The 22,877-nt window shown below is 45.7% G+C and overlaps 5 non-coding genes across 5 annotated transcripts; all 5 read left to right on the forward strand.

Moving 5' to 3' along the window:
• The first annotated feature begins 2,006 nt into the window (after window positions 1-2,006).
• Window positions 2,007-2,078, forward strand: trnad-guc (transfer RNA aspartic acid (anticodon GUC)). The gene has a single exon. It is a non-coding gene; the product is annotated as a tRNA-Asp (tRNA).
• Window positions 2,079-12,774: 10,696 nt separating this feature from the next.
• On the forward strand, window positions 12,775-12,846 carry trnad-guc (transfer RNA aspartic acid (anticodon GUC)). Its single transcript has one exon. It is a non-coding gene; the product is annotated as a tRNA-Asp (tRNA).
• A 2,360-nt stretch (window positions 12,847-15,206) lies between these two features.
• On the forward strand, window positions 15,207-15,278 carry trnad-guc (transfer RNA aspartic acid (anticodon GUC)). Its single transcript has one exon. It is a non-coding gene; the product is annotated as a tRNA-Asp (tRNA).
• A 2,362-nt stretch (window positions 15,279-17,640) lies between these two features.
• Window positions 17,641-17,712, forward strand: trnad-guc (transfer RNA aspartic acid (anticodon GUC)). Its single transcript has one exon. It is a non-coding gene; the product is annotated as a tRNA-Asp (tRNA).
• Window positions 17,713-20,072: 2,360 nt separating this feature from the next.
• Window positions 20,073-20,144, forward strand: trnad-guc (transfer RNA aspartic acid (anticodon GUC)). Its single transcript has one exon. It is a non-coding gene; the product is annotated as a tRNA-Asp (tRNA).
• Window positions 20,145-22,877: the final 2,733 nt, after the last annotated feature.

The following is a 22,877-nucleotide window of genomic DNA, read 5'->3' on the forward strand; positions in this document are numbered from 1 at the left end:
GCAAATGCTCGCATTCAAAGTATCGTCTTGCATCTTTGACTTTGTCTATATATGTGTTTCTGGAACACACCTCTTCATTCACCTGAGGAAGGAGCAGCGCTCCGAAAGCGAGTGTTTGAAACAAACCTGTTGGACTTTAACCTGGTGTTGTGAGACTTCTTACTGTGATATTAGACGGACTGACAGAATGTTATCAGTTGATTACATTGTATTTCCACATTCTAAACATTGTCCAACTCCGACCATGCCTCAGCTCACCTGCAGTTGAAAGACTCATCCACGCCTTTGTTCATTCTGGACTTGATCATTCCAGTGTTCCTCTGGCCGGCCTCCCATCTTCCACCCTAAATATAGCTGTGCTCATCCAGACTCCTGCGGCCTGGAACTTCACCTGAACCAAGTCCAGTTCACCAATCAGCCCCGTGTTTGCTGATCGACACTGGCTCCTGTCCCGAAAATGCATGTTTTAAAATCCCCATCCTTACGTCCAAATCCTTCCATGACATCGTCCTTCCCTTTCTCTGAAACCCTCTCCAGCCCAACAAATCTTCCAGGTTTCTGCTCTTTTGATATTCTGTACATTCCCGATTTTAATCTATGGTCCAACGTTCTGGACTCCTTTCCTAAACCTCTCCACTTATCTCGCTCGCTGTCCTCTTTAAGATGATCCTTAAAATCTACCTCTTTGACCAAGCTTTTGTCTGCTGACCTAATAGCTCCTTCTGTGGCTCAGCGTCAACTTTATTTCATTGCCCACAATAGAAGCGTCACGGTGGCGCAGTGGTTAGCACCACTGCCTCACAACACGAGGGGCCGCGTTTCATTCCGGCATGAGGTGCCTGTGTACAGTGTGCACTTTCTCACCGTGTCTGCGGGGCATTCCTCCCACAGTCCAAAGATGTGCAGGTCCGGGGTGGTTGCGTGGAGTGAGCCCAGGTAGCATGTTCTTTCAGAGGGTGGGTGCAGACTCAGTGGGCCGAATGGCCTACTTCTGCGCTTTTTGATAATGTTCTTGTAATATACCTTATGTTTTGTTGCTCCTTTGTCAAAAGCTTGAGACATATGCCTAACTTCACCCTCGCTTTTGTCAGTGATGTGGTATAATGGTGAGCAGAGCTGCCTTCCAGGCAGTTGACGTGTATTTGATTGAATGTTTCTTTTGGTAATGCAGGTGATTCCGCGTTTCATCGTCACCCTGGCTCTGACCTGAGGACAAGAAGTTAGGTGTTTCCATTTTGTTCAACTTCGTCGTTTCGCCTGAGACACTGACGGTGACCTGTCGCTTGACACATTTGCTTTTAGGTGCAGGGCCCATACACAGCGTGAACAAAATTCTCCTTCCCCGACAGGTAGCATCGAACTGGTTAGCTGTTTAATAAAATGTCTTGACCGAAATTGAACCCAGTCCGCAGCGGGAAAGCACCGAATCCTCACCAAGAGACCAGCAGGGAGTGGTTTCGAATACTCATTGAAATTTGGATATTCAGTTGAACTGAGAGATGTCAACTGAACAAAACTTGGATTTTGTCTGATAGATTCAAATTCAATTCCTGTTAACAGGTCCACTTCACACACGTGCAGCTGGTGTCCACATAGAAAACTGACTCAATACTGGGAAACATGTACGAAAAATAAACTAAAAAGTCCAGCACTGAGGTGGTCAAACACGAGGTATTAAACATTGCTGCGGGTTAAGGACTCAAACAATTCTCTCGAATGTTGAAAAATCGTTGTTTACTTCAGATCTAAACATAATCATCTGAAAATGAAGGAGTGGTCCACTCCATTCAGGAATTAACCACAAACGGAGATTGGAGGGGCTGCGGGTTTCCTTCAGATATCTCGGAGTGAGACTGGGCGGATTACAGGAAACCTCCTCTCAGTGAACTGACTGTGTTCCAATTCTCATCTGGGATGTAGGACGGACATTAACATAATTCAACAGATTTGGTTGAGTGGCGGAAATTGGATTGTTGGATGATCAGTATTGGCAGTTGACCAGCTGTTCCTCGTTAGTATAGTGGTTAGTATCCCCGCCTGTCACGCGGGAGACCGGGGTTCAATTCCCCGACGGGGAGATCGTTCCTTTTATTAACAGGCTTTCCAATTTGAACTCGGTTTTTCAGGATTGAGTGCTGAGGGATCGCAAAAGCAAGACTGTGCAGCATGATTATATTCATGGAGTTACTGAAACATTATGTACCGCTTCTGATCACAATGAATTGTGGAATGTTCCGCACTGATATAATATTCCAGAGATACAGATACACGAATAAACCTAATATTCAGCAATGACTGACACTGTATCCATTACGCCCCAATATCCCTGACTAAACTGTATGATACTGGACATGATGTGGAGGTACCGGCGTTGGACTGGGGTGAGCACAGTAAGAAGTCTTACAACTTCTTAACACCAGACTTAATTACCTGCAAATGCTCGCATTCAAAGTATCGTCTTGCATCTTTGACTTTGTCTATCTATGTGTTTCTGGAACACACCTCTTCATTCACCTGAGGAAGGAGCAGCGCTCCGAAAGCTAGTGTTTGAAACAAACCTGTTGGACTTTAACCTGGTGTTGTGAGACTTCTTACTGTGATATTAGACGGACTGACAGAATGTTATTAGTTGAATACATTGTATTTCCACATTCTAAAAATTGTCCAACTCCGACCATGCCTCAGCTTACCTGCAGTTGAAAGACTCATCTATGCCTTTGTTCATTCTGGACTTGACCATTCCAGTATTCCTCTGGCCGGCCTACCATCTTCCACCCTAAATATAGCTGTGCTCATCCAGACTCCTGCGGCCTGGAACTTCACCTGAACCAAGTCCAGTTCACCAATCAGCCCCGTGTTTGCTGATCGACACTGGCTCCTGTCCCGAAAATGCATGTTTTAAAATCCCCATCCTTACGTTCAAATCCTTCCATGACATCGTCCTTCCCTTTCTCTGAAACCCTCTCCAGCCCAACAAATCTTCCAGATTTCTGCTCTTTTGATATTCTGTACATTCCCGATTTTAATCTATGGTCCAACGTTCTGGACTCCTTTCCTAAACCTCTCCACTTATCTCGCTGGCTCTCCTCTTTAAGAAGATCCTCAAAATCTACCTCTTTGGCCAAGCTTTTGGCAGCTGACCTAATATCTCCTTCTGTGGCTCAGCGTCAACTTTATTTCATTGGCCACAATTAGGAGCGTCACGGTGGCGCAGTGCCTCACAGCGCTAGGGACCGCGTTTCATTCCGGCTTGAAGTGTCTGTGTACAGTTTGCACTTTCTGCGTGGAATTCCTCCCACAGTCCAAAGATGTGCAGGTCCGGGAAGTTGCGTGGCGTGAGCCCAGGTAGCATGTTCTTTCAGAGGGTTGGTGCAGACTCGGTGGGCCTTATGGCCCCCTGCTGCGCTTTATGATAATGTTATTGTAAAATACATTATATCTTGTTGCTCCTTTGTCAAAAGCCTGAGACATATGCCTAAATTCACCTAGCGTTTGTCAGTGATGTGGTATAATGGCGAGCAGAGCTGCGTTCCAGGAAGTTGACGTGTATTTGATTCGCAGCGAATGTTTTTGATGGTAATCCAGATGATTCCGCGTTGTATTGTCACCCTGGCTTTGACCTGAGAACAAGAAGTTAGGTGTTTCTGTTTTGTTCAACTTATTAGTTTCGCCTGAGACACTGATGGGTGACCTGACTCTTGACACATTTGCTTTCGCAGGTGCAGGGCCCATACACAGCGTGAACAGAATTCTCCTTCCCCGACAGGTTGGATCCAACCGGTTAGCTGTTTAATAAAATGTCTTGATCGAAATTGAACCCGGGCGGCAGCGGTGAAATCACCGAATGCTAACCACTAGACCGCAGCGAGCGGTTTCGAAGATTTATTGAAATTTGGAAATTCAGTTGAACTGACAGCATGTCAACTGAACAAACCTTTGACTTTGTCTTATAGATTTAAATTCAATTCCTGAGTCTCCTGTTAACAGATCCACTTTACACACATGCAGCTGGTCTCCACACGGAAAACTGACTCCATACTGGTAAACATACACAACAAATAAATGAGAAATTCTGGCATTGAGGTGGTGAAACACGAGAGGTGGGATACTCTCAGCCCAGGCCGGACCGGAGAATGGCCATTGGCGCCGGCGCGTTCGGCGCGGCGCCGGTTGGGGGCCGCTCTACGGTACCCCCGCCCCCTGCGATTCTCCATCCGGGATGGGCCGAGCGGCCACGCCATCCACATGTGGTCTTACCCGGCGTGACCTCGACGTGCATGCATCGGGGGATGGCCTGGTGGGGGAAAGAGGGTCCCACCGCAGGGCGGGCCTCCGCTGTGGCCTGGCCCGCAGTCGGGGCCTACCGATCGGCAAGCCGGCCTCTCAGGCTGGGGGGTCTCTTTTGTTCCGCGCTGGCCCCTGTCGCCCTACACCATGTTGCGTCAGGGCGGGTGCGGAGAGGGGAGCCACTCGATATGCGCAGACCACTGGCGCCCATCTGACGCCAGGATCGGCAGCTGGAGTGGCGTGGGTTGCTCCAGTGCCATGCTGGCCCACTGTACGGGTCAAAATCGCTGCTCCTGAGGGCAAGTTGACGCCGTCGAGAAAAGTGGTGGCGTTTACGACGGCGTCAACACTTAGCCTCAGGGTCAGAGAATCTCGCCCGAGGTGTTTCCCATTGCTGCGGTTAAGGACTTAAACAATTCTCTCAAATGTTGTGCAACAACACAGTCCCACTGCCTGATTTAGTGCTCCATTACACCATCTGTGTCAAAAACACCACAGCCAAGAAGGCATACGGCATGCTTGCCTTCATTGGTCGGGGCATTGAGTATAAGAATTGGCAAGTCATGTTGCAGCTGTATAGAACCTTAGTTAGGCCACACTTGGAGTAAAGTGTTCAATTCTCGTCGCCACACTACCAGAAGGATGTGGAGGCTTTAGAGAGGGTGCAGAAGAGATTTACCAGAATGTTGCCTGCTATGGAGGGCATTAGCTATGAGGAGCGGTTGAATAAGCTTGGTTTGTTCTCACTGGAACGAAGGAGGTTGAGGGGCGACCTGACAGAGGTCTACAAAATTATGAGGGGCATAGACAGAGTGGATAGTCAGAGGCTTTTCCCCGGGTTAGAGGGGTCAATTACTAGGGGGCAAAGGTTTAACGTGCGAGGTTAAAGGTTCAGAGGAGATGTACGAGGCAAGTTTTTTTACACAGAGGGTAGTGGGTGCCTGGAACTCGCTACCCGAGGAGGTGGTGGAAGCAGGGACGATAGTGACATTTAAGGGCATCTTGACAAACACATGAATAGGATGGGAATAGGATGCTCCCCTCTCCGCACCCGCCCTGACGCAACATGGTGTAGGGCGACAGGGGCCAGCGCGGAACAAAAGAGACCCCCCAGCCTGAGAGGCCGGCTTGCCGATCGGTAGGCCCCGACTGCGGGCCAGGCCACAGCGGAGGCCCGCCCTGCGGTGGGACCCTCTTTCCCCCACCCAGGAAGTGTGGAAGATTTTAGTTTAGACGGGCAGCATGGTCGCCACGGGCTTGGAGGGCCGAAGGGCCTGTTCCTGTGCTGTACATTTCTTTGTTCTTTGTTCAAACTGTTCATTTCATACCGAAAATCGGGAGAAACATCAGCCTCTGATAGTGCCAGGAAGACATTGTGCTTATGGCAGTTCAGATATTTCTGTGTTTACTTCAGATTGGTGTATTTGCTGCTTCTGCCCTTTACTGAACAATTTGGTTTTAATTGAAATTTCTGCTTTAAGAATTTTGTGCTTTGACCAGATCTGTTTATATTGGACAATAATGCTGATTTTGCATTCCCAAAAAATTGTTAAGATTGCAAAGCCCCGGTGATCCATTGATTGACATCTCCCCCTCCCTAAATTGTTAAAATTGCAAAACCTCAGTGATCCATTGATTGACATCTCCCCTGCACTTCCCCCGCACCTTCCCTGACTCTCCTCGACAACCTTTGTTCCAAGGGATTGGAAATAAATGAACACGTGCCGTTTTGGAGTCTTTATCTTGCGGAGCAATACCTCTTATTGAGATTGCGTTAAATGTTAAAATGTCGGCCTGATCCCGAGTTTTATTCCAGGGTTCAGAGGACACATTGAGTAAAATGAGTCTATACTTTCTGCAGCTTAGAATAATGAGAAACCATTTCTTCAATCAGACATTTGAATCCCACACTCCGTCACATTGAAGGCAGTGAGCAGGTTTGAAGATCCACACGGTCTACCTCTGTTGATATGATCCTCTGCCCGTTGCCGTTTCTGTAACTAAGGCATTGCACGCAATAAGCAGTGAGGCAGGGAGTCACTGAACGTTTCTTTCACATACACCGGAGATTGAATGGTCCAGAATGAATTCATCACTCTCTTGTACTATTAGAGATTGTTCAACGTAGACCACTGTGACGACTGGAAGACGTTTGCAATATTGGAGTCTAAGTATGGTGCAATTTAAGGGTTGGTATCATGGTTTGAAATGTCTTTGACTGCAATAGGGACTGGGTATTTTTACCAGCCAGAAGGTGAAATAGGCAATGGAATGTGTGTTTTATTCGAGGCTAATGGATTGTGATTTGACTGGGGTAGTCCCTGGGGAGTTAATGTGTTTTGCACTCTGCAGAGGTCATTTGTTTTTCGGTTTGCGGAGTGAGGTGATTAGTGGGTGGAGCCAAATAAGGCAGAAAGACATTTGAAAGCATTAGCGAGGCAGTAGGTGGAGAATCTTTGGAGAGAGGAATTGAATTCTGATCTGCCTGGTGTTGAGTCCACAATTCAGGTTTGGACTTCGATTCAAATTATTGTCACGTGTACCGAGGCACAGTGAAAATTATTGTTCTGTGAACGGAAAGATCGTACCATACATGTAAAAGCATAGGACATACATAAATACACAATGCAAATACATAGTCATTGTCATCCGGTGAAACATATGGAGCGCAGTACTACTCAGTAGAGATGATGCATGGAGAGATCAGTTCAGCAGGAGATGTAGACAGAGTCAATGGATGGGGTGTGGTATCACGAGGAATGGGCTGTGGCCACGATTCTCTGTCGTAAAAATTTGTGAGAGTCAATCCGGGCATCCCGAATTTTCTGAGGAGGAAAGGCTTTCTTGGTCTTAGCATCGATGTGGATGGACCAGGACGGATTGTTGGTGACTTGTACACTTAGGAATTGGAAGCTGTTAAGCATATCCACATCGGCACCATTGATGCAGATAGATATATGTACGATCCTTCACTTCCTGATGTCAATGACCATCCCCTTAGTTTTGCTGACATGGAAGGAGAGAACATTGTCGTTATTAAGTTCTCTATCTCCCTCCGGTACTCTGACTCACTATGGTCGTGTCATCAGCAAACATGTGGATGGAGTTGGAGCCACATTCTGCCACACAGTCTGGTGTGTATAGGGTATATAGGAAGGAGCTAAGTAGGCAGCCTTGCAGCGCCCCGGTATTGAGGACTATCATTGAAGAGGTATTGTTGTTTACCTTTACTGTTTGTGGTCTATGAGTCAGGAAGCCAAGGACCCAGTTGCAGAGGGAGGAGTGAGGTCCGAGGTTTTGAAGTTTTGTTATGAGCTTGGCTGGGATTATGGTGTCGAAAGCAGAGCTTTAGTCAATGAAAAAGAGTCTGACATAGGAGTCCTTGTTGTCGAGATGCTCTAGGTAGGTATGGGTGTGTCCGAGACTGCTGGGGAAGTTGACAACAATTTTTTTGGTTTCCTGCTCGAACGAAGCTACAGAATGCATTGAGTTAATTGGGGAGGGGTACGCTGCTGCTGAAGATTCTATTCAGCTTTGCTTTGTAGCCCGTTATGTTGTTTAAGCCTTGCCACGGCCAACGAGTGGCCGTGTCGTTAGTCTGTGACTCTGGCTTACTTTGGTATTGTCTCTTGGCATCCCTGATGGCTTTGTGGAGGTCGCATCTAGATTTCTTGTATAGGTCAGGTCGCCTGTCTTGAATGCCTCAGACCTGGCCTTCAGTCGAGAGTGAATCTCCTGATTAAACTGTGATTTCCAGTTGGGGAATGTACGTACTACCTTGTTTGGCATGCAATCTTCGGCACACTTGCTGATGAAGTTTGTGACACTGTAGGCATACTCGTTTAGGTTTGCTGCTGAGTTTTTCAATATGGACTAATCCAGTGACTCCAAACAGTCATATATCAGATTTCTGTTGCCTAAGACCATCAGTGTATGACTTTCTTAGCCGGAATCTTCCCTTACGTTTCTGTTGAATGAAGGGATAAGGTGCAGAGCCTTATGGGCCGATTTTTCGAAGTCTGGTCAGGGGATTGATCGGTAGGTGTCCTTGATGATTTTGCAGCAGTGGTCAAGGATGTTGGCACCCCTGCTGGGACAAGTAATATGTTGGTGGAATTTTGGCAGTACGTTCTTGAGGTTGGTCTGGTTGAAGACCCCGGCAATGATGAACAAGGCCTCTGGGTATTCTGTTTCACTGATATTTTCACGATGTGGGGAGGCAGTGGCATTGTGGTGCTGTTGCTTTATGAGTACCCCAGAACCTGGAGTCATGCTCTGGGGACCCAGGTTCAAATACCGCCATGGTAGATGGTGAAATTTGAATTCAGTGAAACATTCTGGAACTAAAACTCCAAAGATGACCATGAAATGGAAATCTGTTGTCATTACTGGTCTGGCCTCCATGTGACTCCAGACCCACAGCAATGTGGTTGACCATTAAATGCACGCGATGGCCAATAACTCTCACATCCCATGAATGAATTTTTAAAAGAAGTACAATTCATCATGTACCTTCTTCATAGTTACACAGGAGCAGGAGGAGGCATTTTGGCCCTTCGAGCATGCTCCATCATTTATCACGATCATGGCTGATCATCCAATGCAATAGCCTAATCCTGCTTTCTCCCCATAACCTTTGATCCCATTCACCCAAATGCAATATCTAACCGCCTCTTCATTATATTCAATGTTTTAGCATCAACTACTTCCTCTGGTAATGAATTCCACAGGCTCACCTCTCTTTGGGTGAAGAAATGTCTCCTCATCTCTGTCCGAAATGATTTGCCCTGTATCCTCAGACTGTGATCCCTGATTCTGGACATACCCACCATCGGGAACATCCTTCCTGTATCTACCCTGTCTAGCCCTGTTAGAATTTTATAAGTTTCCATGAGATCCAACCTCATTCTTCTGACCTAGAGCGAGAACAATTCTAACAGAGTCAATCTCGCACTTCCGCCTGGGGTAGGATGTAGATCGCTATGATATCAGAAGTGAGCTCCCGTGGAAGGTAGCATGGGCGGCACTTCGCATCAGGTATTCCAGGTCCGAGGAGCAGTAGTTCGCCAGGGTCGCCATGTACAAACAACAGTAGGAATTGATTGGTGAACTAGACTTGGTTCAGGTGAAGTTCCAGGCAAAATCCTCCACCCTTCGCGTCGCCATGCAGTCCATCCGGTGTATTGAGAATCTGACAGCTTGTGTGGCGCAGTCCAGTGAGCCATGTCTCTGTGAAACTGTCGTGGCTTGAGACAAATCACGCCTCTTTAACCTGTCATTATCGCTCTCTCCAGTTGCTCCATCTGGACCTGTAAAGACTTAATTACCTACAAAGACTTGCATTCAAAGTATCATCTTGCATCTTTGATTTTGTCGATATATATATGTTTCTGGAACCCACCTCTTCATTCACCTGCGGAAGGAGCTCCAAAAGCTAATGATTCAAAACAAACCTGTTGGACTTTTACCTGATGTTGTAAGAGTGCTTACTGTGCTCATCCCAGTCCAATGCCGGCATTTCCACATCTTCCCTCTGAGAGGTAAGTGTGAGAGACATCTAAGAGAAACAGAGTGAACTTTTCATGTCTCTGTAACAGCAAATACAACAAGGGTAAAATAGATTGATCGGAGATTCCCGAGAGCTGTCCGGGTTTATGGTGAGTTTAGATAAAGTAAATAAATAAATGTTTTATTTACAAATATCTAATTCGAATTCGATTTCCAATTCCGTAAACTGTATTTAATTATATGAAGTCATCTCTAACAATTCAAGTCTTAATTGGTGAAATTGGCGGAAAAATCGAGTTTTACTTCAGATCTAAACACAACCATCTGAAAATGAAGGACTGCTACAATCCATTCAGGAATTAGTCACAAACTGTGAGATTGGAGGGGCTGCGGGTTTACTTCAGTTATCTCGGAATGAGACTGGACGGATCGTAAGAATATTCCTCTCAGTGAACTGACTGTGTTCCAATTCTCATCTGGGATGTATGATGGTCATTAACAGAACTCAACATATTTTGTTGAATGGCGGAAAATGTATTTTCAATGATCAGTGTTGGCTACTTAACAGCTGTTCCTCGTTGGTATAGTGGCTAGTGTCCCTGCCTGTCACGAGGAAGACCGGGGTTCAATTCCCCAACGAAGAGAAGTTTCCTTTTATTAACAGGCTTTCCAATTTGAACTCGGATTTTCAGGATTGAGTGCTGAGGCATCGCAAAAGGAAGTCTGTGCAGCATGATTATATTCTCGGAGTTATTAAAACATTATGTTCTGCTTCTGATCAGAGTGAATTGTGGAATGTTTTGCACTGATATAATATTCCAGAGATACAGATACAGTAATGATCTTAATGTGAAGCAATGACTGACACTGTACCCATTATGCCCCAATATCCCTGTATGATATTAGACATGATATGGAGGTGCCGGCGTTGGACTGGGGTGAGCACAGAAAGAAGTCATACAACTTCTTAACACCAGACTTAATTACCTGCAAATGCTCGCATTCAAAGTATCGTCTTGCATCTTTGGCTTTGTCTATATATGTGTTTCTGGAACACACCTCTTCATTCACCTGAGGAAGGAGCAGCGCTCCGAAAGCGAGTGTTTGAAACAAACCTGTTGGACTTTAACCTGGTGTTGTGAGACTTCTTACTGTGATATTAGACGGACTGACAGAATGTTATCAGTTGAATATATTGTATTTCCACATTCTAAACATTGTCCAACTCCGGCCATGCCTCAGCTCACTTGCAGTTGAAAGACTCATCCATGCCTTTGTTCATTCTGGACTTGATCATTCCAGTGTTCCTCTGGCCGGCCTCCCATCTTCCACCCTAAATATAGCTGTGCTCATCCAGACTCCTGCGGCCTGGAACTTCACCTGAACCAAGTCCAGTTCACCAATCAGCCCCGTGTTTGCTGATCGACACTGGCTCCTGTCCCGAAAATGCATGTTTTAAAATCCCCATCCTTACGTCCAAATCCTTCCATGACGTCGTCCTTCCCTTTCTCTGAAACCCTCTCCAGCCCAACAAATCTTCCAGATTTCTGCTCTTTTGATATTCTGTACATTCCCGATTTTAATCTATGGTCCAACGTTCTGGACTCCTTTCCTAAACCTCTCCACTTATCTCGCTCGCTGTCCTCTTTAAGATGATCCTTAAAATCTACCTCTTTGACCAAGCTTTTGTCTGCTGACCTAATAGCTCCTTCTGTGGCTCAGCGTCAACTTTATTTCATTGCCCACAATAGAAGCGTCACGGTGGCGCAGTGGTTAGCACCCCTGCCTCACAGCACGAGGGGCCGCGTTTCATTCCGGCTTGAGGTGCCTGTGTACAGTGTGCACTTTCTCACCGTGTCTGCGGGGCATTCCTCCCACAGTCCAAAGATGTGCAGGTCCGGGGTGGTTGCGTGGAGTGAGCCCAGGTAGCATGTTCTTTCAGAGGGTGGGTGCAGACTCAGTGGGCCGAATGGCCTACTTCTGCGCTTTTTGACAATGTTCTTGTAAAATACCTTATGTCTTGTTGCTCCTTTGTCAAAAGCTTGAGACATATGCCTAACTTCACCCTAGCTTTTGTCAGTGATGTGGTATAATGGTGAGCAGAGCTGCCTTCCAGGCAGTTGACGTGTATTTGATTGAATGTTTCTTTTGGTAATGCAGGTGATTCCGCGTTTCATCGTCACCCTGGCTCTGACCTGAGGGCAAGAAGTTAGGTGTTTCCATTTTGTTCAACTTAGTAGTTTCGCCTGAGACACTGACGGTGACCTGTCGCTTGACACATTTGCTTTTAGGTGCAGGGCCCATACACAGCGTGAACAGAATTCTCCTTCCCCGACAGATAGCATCGAACTGGTTAGCTGTTTAATAAAATGTCTTGACCGAAATTGAACCCAGTCCGCAGCGGGAAAGCACCGAATCCTCACCAAGAGACCAGCAGGGAGTGGTTTCGAATACTCATTGAAATTTGGATATTCAGTTGAACTGAGAGATGTCAACTGAACAAAACTTGGATTTTGTCTGATAGATTCAAATTCAATTCCTGTTAACAGGTCCACTTCACACACGTGCAGCTGGTGTCCACATAGAAAACTGACTCAATACTGGGAAACATGTACGAAAAATAAATTAAAAAGTCCAGCACTGAGGTGGTCAAACACGAGGTATTAAACATTGCTGCGGGTTAAGGACTCAAACAATTCTCTCGAATGTTGAAAAATCGTTGTTTACTTCAGATCTAAACATAATCATCTGAAAATGAAGGAGTGGTCCACTCCATTCAGGAATTAACCACAAACGGAGATTGGAGGGGCTGCGGGTTTCCTTCAGATATCTCGGAGTGAGACTGGGCGGATTACAGAAACCTCCTCTCAGTGAACTGACTGTGTTCCAATTCTCATCTGGGATGTACGACGGTCATTAACATAATTCAACAGATTTGGTTCAGTGGCGGAAATTGGTTTGTTGGATGATCAGTATTGTTCCTCGTTAGTATAGTGGTTAGTATCCCCGCCTGTCACGCGGGAGACCGGGGTTCAATTCCCCGACGGGGAGAAGTTTCCTTTAATTAACAGGCTTTCCAATTTGAACTCGGTTTTTCAGGATTGAGTGCTGAGGGATCGCAAAAGCAAGACTGTGCAGCATGATTATATTCATGGAGTTATTGAAACATTATGTACCGCTTCTGATCACAATGAATTGTGGAATGTTCCGCATTGATATAATATTCCAGAGATACAGATACAGGAATAATCCTAATATTCAGCAATGAGTGACACTGTATCCTTTACGCCTCAATATCCCTGACTAAACTGTATGATATTAGACATGATGTGGAGGTTCCGGCGTTGGACTGGGGTGAGCACAGAAAGAAGTCATACAACTTCTTAACACCAGACTTAATTACCTGCAAATGCTCGCATTCAAAGTATCGTCTTGCATTTTTGACTTTGTCTATATATGTGTTTCTGGAACACACCTCTTCATTCACCTGAGGAAGGAGCAGCGCTCCGAAAGCGAGTGTTTGAAACAAACCTGTTGGACTTTAACCTGGTGTTGTGAGACTTCTTACTGTGATATTAGACGGACTGACAGAATGTTATCAGTTGAATACATTGTATTTCCACATTCTAAACATTGTCCAACTCCGGCCATGCCTCAGCTCACCTGCAGTTGAAAGACTCATCCATGCCTTTGTTCATTCTGGACCTGATCATTCCAGTGTTCCTCTGGCCGGCCTCCCATCTTCCACCCTAAATATAGCTGTGCTCATCCAGACTCCTGCGGCCTGGAACTTCACCTGAACCAAGTCCAGTTCACCAATCAGCCCCGTGTTTGCTGATCGACACTGGCTCCTGTCCCGAAAATGCATGTTTTAAAATCCCCATCCTTACGTCCAAATCCTTCCATGACATCGTCCTTCCCTTTCTCTGAAACCCCCTCCAGCCCAACAAATCTTCCTGATTTCTGCTCTTTTGATATTCTGTACATTCCCGATTTTAATCTATGGTCCAACGTTCTGGACTCCTTTCCTAAACCTCTCCACTTATCTCGCTCGCTGTCCTCTTTAAGATGATCCTTAAAATCTACCTCTTTGACCAAGTTTTTGTCTGCTGACCTAATAGCTCCTTCTGTGGCTCAGCGTCAACTTTATTTCATTGCCCACAATAGAAGCGTCACGGTGGCGCAGTGGTTAGCACCACTGCCTCACAGCACGAGGGGCCGCGTTTCATTCCGGCTTGAGGTGCCTGTGTACAGTGTGCACTTTCTCACCGTGTCTGCGGGGCATTCCTCCCACAGTCCAAAGATGTGCAGGTCCGGGGTGGTTGCGTGGAGTGAGCCCAGGTAGCATGTTCTTTCAGAGGGTGGGTGCAGACTCAGTGGGCCGAATGGCCTACTTCTGCGCTTTTTGATAATGTTCTTGTAAAATACCTTATGTCTTGTTGCTCCTTTGTCAAAAGCTTGAGACATATGCCTAACTTCACCCTAGCTTTTGTCAGTGATGTGGTATAATGGTGAGCAGAGCTGCCTTCCAGGCAGTTGACGTGTATTTGATTGAATGTTTCTTTTGGTAATGCAGGTGATTCCGCGTTTCATCGTCACCCTGGCTCTGACCTGAGGACAAGAAGTTAGGTGTTTCCATTTTGTTCAACTTAGTAGTTTCGCCTGAGACACTGACGGTGACCTGTCGCTTGACACATTTGCTTTTAGGTGCAGGGCCCATACACAGCGTGAACAGAATTCTCCTTCCCCGACAGATAGCATCGAACTGGTTAGCTGTTTAATAAAATGTCTTGACCGAAATTGAACCCAGTCCGCAGCGGGAAAGCACCGAATCCTCACCAAGAGACCAGCAGGGAGTGGTTTCGAATACTCATTGAAATTTGGATATTCAGTTGAACTGAGAGATGTCAACTGAACAAAACTTGGATTTTGTCTGATAGATTCAAATTCAATTCCTGTTAACAGGTCCACTTCACACACGTGCAGCTGGTGTCCACATAGAAAACTGACTCAATACTGGGAAACATGTACGAAAAATAAATTAAAAAGTCCAGCACTGAGGTGGTCAAACACGAGGTATTAAACATTGCTGCGGGTTAAGGACTCAAACAATTCTCTCGAATGTTGAAAAATCGTTGTTTCCTTCAGATCTAAACATAATCATCTGAAAATGAAGGAGTGGTCCACTCCATTCAGGAATTAACCACAAACGGAGATTGGAGGGGCTGCGGGTTTCCTTCAGATATCTCGGAGTGAGACTGGGCGGATTACAGGAAACCTCCTCTCAGTGAACTGACTGTGTTCCAATTCTCATCTGGGATGTACGACGGTCATTAACAGAATTCAACAGATTTGGTTCAGTGGCCGAAATTGGATTGTTGGATGATCAGTATTGGCTGTTGACCAGGTGTTCCTCGTTAGTATAGTGGTTAGTATCCCCGCCTGTCACGCGGGAGACCGGGGTTCAATTCCCCGACGGGGAGAAGTTTCCTTTAATTAACAGGAAATTTCCAATTTGAACTCGGTTTTTCAGGATTGAGTGCTGAGGGATCGCAAAAGCAAGACTGTGCAGCATGATTATATTCATGGAGTTATTGAAACATTATGTACCGCTTCTGATCACAATGAATTGTGGAATGTTCCGCATTGATATAATATTCCAGAGATACAGATACAGGAATAATCCTAATATTCAGCAATGACTGACACTGTATCCATTACGCCTCAATATCCCTGACTAAACTGTATGATATTAGACATGATGTGGAGGTTCCGGCGTTGGACTGGGGTGAGCACAGAAAGAAGTCATACAACTTCTTAACACCAGACTTAATTACCTGCAAATGCTCGCATTCAAAGTATCGTCTTGCATCTTTGACTTTGTCTATATATGTGTTTCTGGAACACACCTCTTCATTCACCTGAGGAAGGAGCAGCGCTCCGAAAGCGAGTGTTTGAAACAAACCTGTTGGACTTTAACCTGGTGTTGTGAGACTTCTTACTGTGATATTAGACGGACTGACAGAATGTTATCAGTTGAATACATTGTATTTCCACATTCTAAACATTGTCCAACTCCGGCCATGCCTCAGCTCACCTGCAGTTGAAAGACTCATCCATGCCTTTGTTCATTCTGGACTTGATCATTCCAGTGTTCCTCTGGCCGGCCTCCCATCTTCCACCCTAAATATAGCTGTGCTCATCCAGACTCCTGCGGCCTGGAACTTCACCTGAACCAAGTCCAGTTCACCAATCAGCCCCGTGTTTGCTGATCGACACTGGCTCCTGTCCCGAAAATGCATGTTTTAAAATCCCCATCCTTACGTCCAAATCCTTCCATGACATCGTCCTTCCCTTTCTCTGAAACCCCCTCCAGCCCAACAAATCTTCCAGATTTCTGCTCTTTTGATATTCTGTACATTCCCGATTTTAATCTATGGTCCAACGTTCTGGACTCCTTTCCTAAACCTCTCCACTTATCTCGCTCGCTGTCCTCTTTAAGATGATCCTTAAAATCTACCTCTTTGACCAAGTTTTTGTCTGCTGACCTAATAGCTCCTTCTGTGGCTCAGCGTCAACTTTATTTCATTGCCCACAATAGAAGCGTCACGGTGGCGCAGTGGTTAGCACCACTGCCTCACAGCACGAGGGGCCGCGTTTCATTCCGGCTTGAGGTGCCTGTGTACAGTGTGCACTTTCTCACCGTGTCTGCGGGGCATTCCTCCCACAGTCCAAAGATGTGCAGGTCCGGGGTGGTTGCGTGGAGTGAGCCCAGGTAGCATGTTCTTTCAGAGGGTGGGTGCAGACTCAGTGGGCCGAATGGCCTACTTCTGCGCTTTTTGATAATGTTCTTGTAAAATACCTTATGTCTTGTTGCTCCTTTGTCAAAAGCTTGAGACATATGCCTAACTTCACCCTAGCTTTTGTCAGTGATGTGGTATAATGGTGAGCAGAGCTGCCTTCCAGGCAGTTGACGTGTATTTGATTGAATGTTTCTTTTGGTAATGCAGGTGATTCCGCGTTTCATCGTCACCCTGGCTCTGACCTGAGGACAAGAAGTTAGGTGTTTCCATTTTGTTCAACTTAGTAGTTTCGCCTGAGACACTGACGGTGACCTGTCGCTTGACACATTTGCTTTTAGGTGCAGGGCCCATACACAGCGTGAACAGAATTCTCCTTCCCCGACAGATAGCATCGAACTGGTTAGCTGTTTAATAAAATGTCTTGACCGAAATTGAACCCAGTCCGCAGCGGGAAAGCACCGAATCCTCACCAAGAGACCAGCAGGGAGTGGTTTCGAATACTCATTGAAATTTGGATATTCAGTTGAACTGAGAGATGTCAACTGAACAAAACTTGGATTTTGTCTGATAGATTCAAATTCAATTCCTGTTAACAGGTCCACTTCACACACGTGCAGCTGGTGTCCACATAGAAAACTGACTCAATACTGGGAAACATGTACGAAAAATAAATTAAAAAGTCCAGCACTGAGGTGGTCAAACACGAGGTATTAAACATTGCTGCGGGTTAAGGACTCAAACAATTCTCTCGAATGTTGAAAAATCGTTGTTTCCTTCAGATCTAAACATAATCATCTGAAAATGAAGGAGTGGTCCACTCCATTCAGGAATTAACCACAAACGGAGATTGGAGGGGCTGCGGGTTTCCTTCAGATATCTCGGAGTGAGACTGGGCGGATTACAGGAAACCTCCTCTCAGTGAACTGACTGTGTTCCAATTCTCATCTGGGATGTACGACGGTCATTAACAGAATTCAACAGATTTGGTTCAGTGGCCGAAATTGGATTGTTGGATGATCAGTATTGTCTGTTGACCAGGTGTTCCTCGTTAGTATAGTGGTTAGTATCTCCGCCTGTCACGCGGGAGACCGGGGTTCAATTCCCCGACGGGGAGAAGTTTCCTTTAATTAACAGGCTTTCCAATTTGAACTCGGTTTTTCAGGATTGAGTGCTGAGGGATCGCAAAAGCAAGACTGTGCAGCATGATTATATTCATGGAGTTATTGAAACATTATGTACCGCTTCTGATCACAATGAATTGTGGAATGTTCCGCATTGATATAATATTCCAGAGATACAGATACAGGAATAATCCTCATATTCAGCAATGACTGACACTGTATCCATTACGCCTCAATATCCCTGACTAAACTGTATGATATTAGACATGATGTGGAGGTTCCGGCGTTGGACTGGGGTGAGCACAGAAAGAAGTCATACAACTTCTTAACACCAGACTTAATTACCTGCAAATGCTCGCATTCAAAGTATCGTCTTGCATCTTTGACTTTGTCTATATATGTGTTTCTGGAACACACCTCTTCATTCACCTGAGGAAGGAGCAGCGCTCCGAAAGCGAGTGTTTGAAACAAACCTGTTGGACTTTAACCTGGTGTTGTGAGACTTCTTACTGTGATATTAGACGGACTGACAGAATGTTATCAGTTGAATACATTGTATTTCCACATTCTAAACATTGTCCAACTCCGGCCATGCCTCAGCTCACCTGCAGTTGAAAGACTCATCCATGCCTTTGTTCATTCTGGACTTGATCATTCCAGTGTTCCTCTGGCCGGCCTCCCATCTTCCACCCTAAATATAGCTGTGCTCATCCAGACTCCTGCGGCCTGGAACTTCACCTGAACCAAGTCCAGTTCACCAATCAGCCCCGTGTTTGCTGATCGACACTGGCTCCTGTCCCGAAAATGCATGTTTTAAAATCCCCATCCTTACGTCCAAATCCTTCCATGACATCGTCCTTCCCTTTCTCTGAAACCCTCTCCAGCCCAACAAATCTTCCAGATTTCTGCTCTTTTGATATTCTGTACATTCCCGATTTTAATCTATGGTCCAACGTTCTGGACTCCTTTCCTAAACCTCTCCACTTATCTCGCTCGCTGTCCTCTTTAAGATGATCCTTAAAATCTACCTCTTTGACCAAGTTTTTGTCTGCTGACCTAATAGCTCCTTCTGTGGCTCAGCGTCAACTTTATTTCATTGCCTACAATAGAAGCGTCACGGTGGCGCAGTGGTTAGCACCACTGCCTCACAGCACGAGGGGCCGCGTTTCATTCCGGCTTGAGGTGCCTGTGTACAGTGTGCACTTTCTCACCGTGTCTGCGGGGCATTCCTCCCACAGTCCAAAGATGTGCAGGTCCGGGGTGGTTGCGTGGAGTGAGCCCAGGTAGCATGTTCTTTCAGAGGGTGGGTGCAGACTCAGTGGGCCGAATGGCCTACTTCTGCGCTTTTTGATTATGTTCTTGTAAAATACCTTATGTCTTGTTGCTCCTTTGTCAAAAGCTTGAGACATATGCCTAACTTCACCCTAGCTTTTGTCAGTGATGTGGTATAATGGTGAGCAGAGCTGCCTTCCAGGCAGTTGACGTGTATTTGATTGAATGTTTCTTTTGGTAATGCAGGTGATTCCGCGTTTCATCGTCACCCTGGCTCTGACCTGAGGACAAGAAGTTAGGTGTTTCCATTTTGTTCAACTTAGTAGTTTCGCCTGAGACACTGACGGTGACCTGTCGCTTGACACATTTGCTTTTAGGTGCAGGGCCCATACACAGCGTGAACAGAATTCTCCTTCCCCGACAGATAGCATCGAACTGGTTAGCTGTTTAATAAAATGTCTTGACCGAAATTGAACCCAGTCCGCAGCGGGAAAGCACCGAATCCTCACCAAGAGACCAGCAGGGAGTGGTTTCGAATACTCATTGAAATTTGGATATTCAGTTGAACTGAGAGATGTCAACTGAACAAAACTTGGATTTTGTCTGATAGATTCAAATTCAATTCCTGTTAACAGGTCCACTTCACACACGTGCAGATGGTGTCCACATAGAAAACTGACTCAATACTGGGAAACATGTACGAAAAATAAATTAAAAAGTCCAGCACTGAGGTGGTCAAACACGAGGTATTAAACATTGCTGCGGGTTAAGGACTCAAACAATTCTCTCGAATGTTGAAAAATCGTTGTTTCCTTCAGATCTAAACATAATCATCTGAAAATGAAGGAGTGGTCCACTCCATTCAGGAATTAACCACAAACGGAGATTGGAGGGGCTGCGGGTTTCCTTCAGATCTCTCGGAGTGAGACTGGGCGGATTACAGGAAACCTCCTCTCAGTGAACTGACTGTGTTCCAATTCTCATCTGGGATGTACGACGGTCATTAACAGAATTCAACAGATTTGGTTCAGTGGCCGAAATTGGATTGTTGGATGATCAGTATTGACTGAGAACCAGGTGTTCCTCGTTAGTATAGTGGTTAGTATCCCCGCCTGTCACGCGGGAGACCGGGGTTCAATTCCCCGACGGGGAGAAGTTTCCTTTAATTAACAGGCTTTCCAATTTGAACTCGGTTTTTCAGGATTGAGTGCTGAGGGATCGCAAAAGCAAGACTGTGCAGCATGATTATATTCATGGAGTTATTGAAACATTATGTACCGCTTCTGATCACAATGAATTGTGGAATGTTCCGCATTGATATAATATTCCAGAGATACAGATACAGGAATAATCCTAATATTCAGCAATGACTGACACTGTATCCATTACGCCTCAATATCCCTGACTAAACTGTATGATATTAGACATGATGTGGAGGTTCCGGCGTTGGACTGGGGTGAGCACAGAAAGAAGTCATACAACTTCTTAACACCAGACTTAATTACCTGCAAATGCTCGCATTGAAAGTATAATCTTTCATCTTTGACTTTGTCTATAGTTATGTTTCTGGAACACACGTCTTCATCCTCCTGAGGAAGGAGCAGTGCTCAGAAAGTTAATGTTTGAAACAAACCTGTTGGACTTTAACCTGGTGTTGTGAGACTTCTTACTGTGATATTAGACCGACTGACAGAATGTTATCAGTTGAATACATTGTATTTCCACATTCTAAACATTGTCCAACTCCGGCCATGCCTCAGCTCACCTGCAGTTGAAAGACTCATCCATGCCTTTGTTCATTCTGGACTTGATCATTCCAGTGTTCCTCTGGCCGGCCTCCCATCTTCCACCCTAAATATAGCTGTGCTCATCCAGACTCCTGCGGCCTGGAACTTCACCTGAACCAAGTCCAGTTCACCAATCAGCCCCGTGTTTGCTGATCGACACTGGCTCCTGTCCCGAAAATGCATGTTTTAAAATCCCCATCCTTACGTCCAAATCCTTCCATGACATCGTCCTTCCCTTTCTCTGAAACCCTCTCCAGCCCAACAAATCTTCCAGATTTCTGCTCTTTTGATATTCTGTACATTCCCGATTTTAATCTATGGTCCAACGTTCTGGACTCCTTTCCTAAACCTCTCCACTTATCTCGCTCGCTGTCCTCTTTAAGATGATCCTTAAAATCTACCTCTTTGACCAAGTTTTTGTCTGCTGACCTAATAGCTCCTTCTGTGGCTCAGCGTCAACTTTATTTCATTGCCCACAATAGAAGCGTCACGGTGGCGCAGTGGTTAGCACCACTGCCTCACAGCACGAGGGGCCGCGTTTCATTCCGGCTTGAGGTGCCTGTGTACAGTGTGCACTTTCTCACCGTGTCTGCGGGGCATTCCTCCCACAGTGCAAAGATGTGCAGGTCCGGGGTGGTTGCGTGGAGTGAGCCCAGGTAGCATGTTCTTTCAGAGGGTGGGTGCAGACTCAATGGGCCGAATGGCCTACTTCTGCGCTTTTTGATTATGTTCTTGTAAAATACCTTATGTCTTGTTGCTCCTTTGTCAAAAGCTTGAGACATATGCCTAACTTCACCCTAGCTTTTGTCAGTGATGTGGTATAATGGTGAGCAGAGCTGCCTTCCAGGCAGTTGACGTGTATTTGATTGAATGTTTCTTTTGGTAATGCAGGTGATTCCGCGTTTCATCGTCACCCTGGCTCTGACCTGAGGACAAGAAGTTAGGTGTTTCCATTTTGTTCAACTTAGTAGTTTCGCCTGAGACACTGACGGTGACCTGTCGCTTGACACATTTGCTTTTAGGTGCAGGGCCCATACACAGCGTGAACAGAATTCTCCTTCCCCGACAGATAGCATCGAACTGGTTAGCTGTTTAATAAAATGTCTTGACCGAAATTGAACCCAGTCCGCAGCGGGAAAGCACCGAATCCTCACCAAGAGACCAGCAGGGAGTGGTTTCGAATACTCATTGAAATTTGGATATTCAGTTGAACTGAGAGATGTCAACTGAACAAAACTTGGATTTTGTCTGATAGATTCAAATTCAATTCCTGTTAACAGGTCCACTTCACACACGTGCAGATGGTGTCCACATAGAAATCTGACTCAATACTGGGAAACATGTACGAAAAATAAATTAAAAAGTCCAGCACTGAGGTGGTCAAACACGAGGTATTAAACATTGCTGCGGGTTAAGGACTCAAACAATTCTCTCGAATGTTGAAAAATCGTTGTTTCCTTCAGATCTAAACATAATCATCTGAAAATGAAGGAGTGGTCCACTCCATTCAGGAATTAACCACAAACGGAGATTGGAGGGGCTGCGGGTTTCCTTCAGATCTCTCGGAGTGAGACTGGGCGGATTACAGGAAACCTCCTCTCAGTGAACTGACTGTGTTCCAATTCTCATCTGGGATGTACGACGGTCATTAACAGAATTCAACAGATTTGGTTCAGTGGCCGAAATTGGATTGTTGGATGATCAGTATTGGCTGTTGACCAGGTGTTCGTCGTTAGTATAGTGGTTAGTATCCCCGCCTGTCACGCGGGAGACAGGGGTTCAATTCCCCGACGGGGAGAAGTTTCCTTTAATTAACAGGCTTTCCAATTTGAACTCGGTTTTTCAGGATTGAGTGCTGAGGGATCGCAAAAGCAAGACTGTGCAGCATGATTATATTCATGGAGTTATTGAAACATTATGTACCGCTTCTGATCACAATGAATTGTGGAATGTTCCGCATTGATATAATATTCCAGAGATACAGATACAGGAATAATCCTAATATTCAGCAATGACTGACACTGTATCCATTACGCCTCAATATCCCTGACTAAACTGTATGATATTAGACATGATGTGGAGGTTCCGGCGTTGGACTG

This window comes from Scyliorhinus torazame, chromosome 4, assembly GCF_047496885.1.
Source record: "Scyliorhinus torazame isolate Kashiwa2021f chromosome 4, sScyTor2.1, whole genome shotgun sequence".
Taxonomy (NCBI): Eukaryota; Metazoa; Chordata; class Chondrichthyes; order Carcharhiniformes; family Scyliorhinidae; genus Scyliorhinus; species Scyliorhinus torazame.